Source organism: Dufourea novaeangliae, unplaced genomic scaffold (genome assembly GCF_001272555.1).
Source record: "Dufourea novaeangliae isolate 0120121106 unplaced genomic scaffold, ASM127255v1 scaffold97, whole genome shotgun sequence".
Lineage (NCBI taxonomy): Eukaryota > Metazoa > Arthropoda > Insecta > Hymenoptera > Halictidae > Dufourea > Dufourea novaeangliae.
This window is the reverse complement of record NW_015373976.1, coordinates 138487-141317: the sequence shown is the minus strand read 5'-3', so window position 1 is coordinate 141317 and position 2831 is coordinate 138487.

Here is a 2831-nt window from a genome sequence, read left to right as displayed (position 1 = left end):
CTCCTCCGGCGGCGCCGGCGCGAGGGAAGGCGTCTGGGCGTCCGCCGCGTGCCCCTAAGAGGGCCACGGTGGCGCTCACGGTCGCCCCGGGCAGCTCGACCTCTTATGCGGAGGTCCTGCAAAAGGCGAAGTCCGGCGCCCACCTGGCTGACGTCGGCATCGCGGGCCTCCGCTACCGCAAGGGCCAGACCGGGGCCTCGATACTGGTGGTCCCGGGGCCGGAGGGGGCTGCCCGGGCGGACGCCCTCGCGCGGCGTCTAGAGGACGTGTTCCGCGGGACCGACGTGCGCGTCAGTAGGCCCGTCAAGACCGCCGAGGTGCGGTTGACGGGCGTTGACGAGTCGGTCACCGCGGAGGCTGTGGCGGGGCCGTTGCCGCGGCCGGGGGCTGCACCGCTGCCGAGGTTCAGGTCGGCGTCGTTAGACGCAATCGATCCGGCCTCGGCGGGGTGTGGGCTAAGTGCCCCGTTGCCGTGGCGAGGAGGCTGGCGGCCGCTGGCCGACTGCTGGTCGGTTGGTCGTCCGCGCGGGTGGAGGTGCTCGCGGCCCGGCCACTCCGGTGCTTCCGGTGCCTCGAGGAGGGACACGTCCGTCGCGGCTGTCCGTGCGACGCGGACCGCGGCGGGCGGTGTTACTCGTGCGGAGGCACCGGCCACGTGGCCCGGGAGTGCACCGAGTCCCCCAAGTGCCCGGTCTGTACCGACCTTGGTCGGCCGGCCAGGCACCGTTTGGGTGGAAAGGGCTGCGCGCCTCCACCGTCGCGGCGGCGCAGGCGGGGCGGGGCTACGGCGGTGCCTGGCGCGGGGGCAGCGACGCTGGGCGGGGCTACGGCGGTGCTGGGCACGGGTGCGGCGGCGACGCCGGGCGCGGCTGCGGCTTCGCAGCCGCGGGTGGATCGGCCGGTGCAGGCGCCGGTCGATGAGGAGGGAGGATCCGGCCGGGGGGAGGCCATGGACACGGCCTAGTGTTCATGCCCCCCACTCGGATCCTCCAGGCCAACCTCAACCACTCGGCCCGGGCTCAGGACTTGTTCCTACATAGCCTGGCCGAGCTTGGTGTGGGGTTGGCGGTCGCCGCGGAGCCGTACCGCGTCCTCGACCGCCCGGATTGGGCGGGGGACGCGCTGGGCTCCGTGGCGGCGGTGAGCGACGGAACCGTGCCCATGAGCGTGATAGCGCGAGGGTGCGGTTTCGTCGCGGTGCGTCGCGGGCGCCTGGCGGTGGTCGGTATTTACGCTCCGCCGAGCATGCCCCTCGCTGCGTTCGAGGCGCTGCTGGACGGTATATGGGACGTGGTGTCCCGTGGTCCGGAGCGCCCGACGTTGGTCCTGGGGGACTTCAACGCGAAGTCCACCCTGTGGGGAAGCCCCGGGACCGACGCGTGGGGGGATGCCGTGCAGGAGTGGGCGGCAGGACTGGACCTCCGGTTGCTCAACCGGGGGTCCCTGAGCACGTGTGTGCGGTGGCAGGGCGAGTCCATTGTAGACTTGTCGTGGGCAACGCCCGCCGCCGCGCGTCTCGTGACGGGGTGGTGGGTGGCGGAGGAGGTGGAATCGCTGAGCGACCACCTCCACATCCTGATGGATGTATCCGCCGCTCGACAGGACCGCCCCCCTGCCGCCAGCCGACCGCCGCGTAGGTGGGCGCTCGGACGCCTGAAGGAGGACGCACTGATGGCCGCCTCCCTCGCCGCGTCCTGGCCGGAGATTCCGGCCGGGCCGGTCGCGGACGTCGATCGGGAGGACGAATGGCTCCGGGATGCATTGACGGCGGTGTGTGACGCCGCTATGCCCCGGGCCAGGAGGGCCCCGAGGCGGGCCTCGTACTGGTGGAGCGACGCCATCGCCGAGCTTCGTTGCACGTGCAACGCGGCGCGGCGTCGCTTCACCCGGGCCCGTCGTAGACGGAACCGCGACCCGGCGGTGGAAGCGTCGCTGTACGAGGACTACCGTCGGGCGAGGGTGACGCTACAGGCGGCCATCAGGAGAGCCAAGGCGGGAGCCTGGGACGAGCTCCTCGGGACTCTTGATGGTGACCCATGGGGGCGCCCGTACCGCTCCCTCTTTCCGGACGATCCGGAGGAGGGTCGCCGACCGCTCGAGCCGACGGACCCCGTGGAGTGGTCCGCCGAATGGGGGGTCAGCGAGGGTTAGCTCGCCGTGGCCGTCGCGCGCCTGGGAGGTCGTAAGGCTCCGGGGCCGGATGGCGTTTCCGGCAAAGCGCTGCGCCTGGCCCTGCGCGTCCTCGGGCCCCGACTCAGGCGGCTGCTGGACGGCTGCCTGATGTCGGGGCGAGTACCGTTCTTTGGAAGCGGGGGCGGCTGACCCCCAAAAAGGGGTAAGCCCGCGGAGGATCCCTCCGCGTACCGGCCGATATGTCTCCTCGACGAGGCGGGCAAGCTGTTCGAGCGAGTGCTCGCTGCCCGCCTGTCGAGGGGACTGTCCGCGGGTGGTCTCGGACTGGCGGACTGCCTGTATGGTTTCCGCGGGGGCCGGTCGACGCTCGATGCGATCGACCACGTCCGTGCCCTCGCGGACCTGTCGGTCTCCCGGGGGGTGGGGCGGGTGGCATTGGCTATCAGTTTAGACATAGCCAATGCGTTTAACACCCTCCGCTGGGGCGCGATACGCGGGGCGCTTCGGGAGTACGGAGTGCCCCCGTATCTGCGGGCCGTCGTCCGGGACTATCTCGCGGACGGGAGATCGAGTACCCCGTTCAAGGGGGAAGGCTGGTGCGCAGGAGGGTGAGCCGGGGAGTTCCCCTGGGGTCCGTTTTGGGACCATTCCTATGGAACCTGGTGTTCGACTCGGCGCGGCGGCCCCCCCCCCCCCCC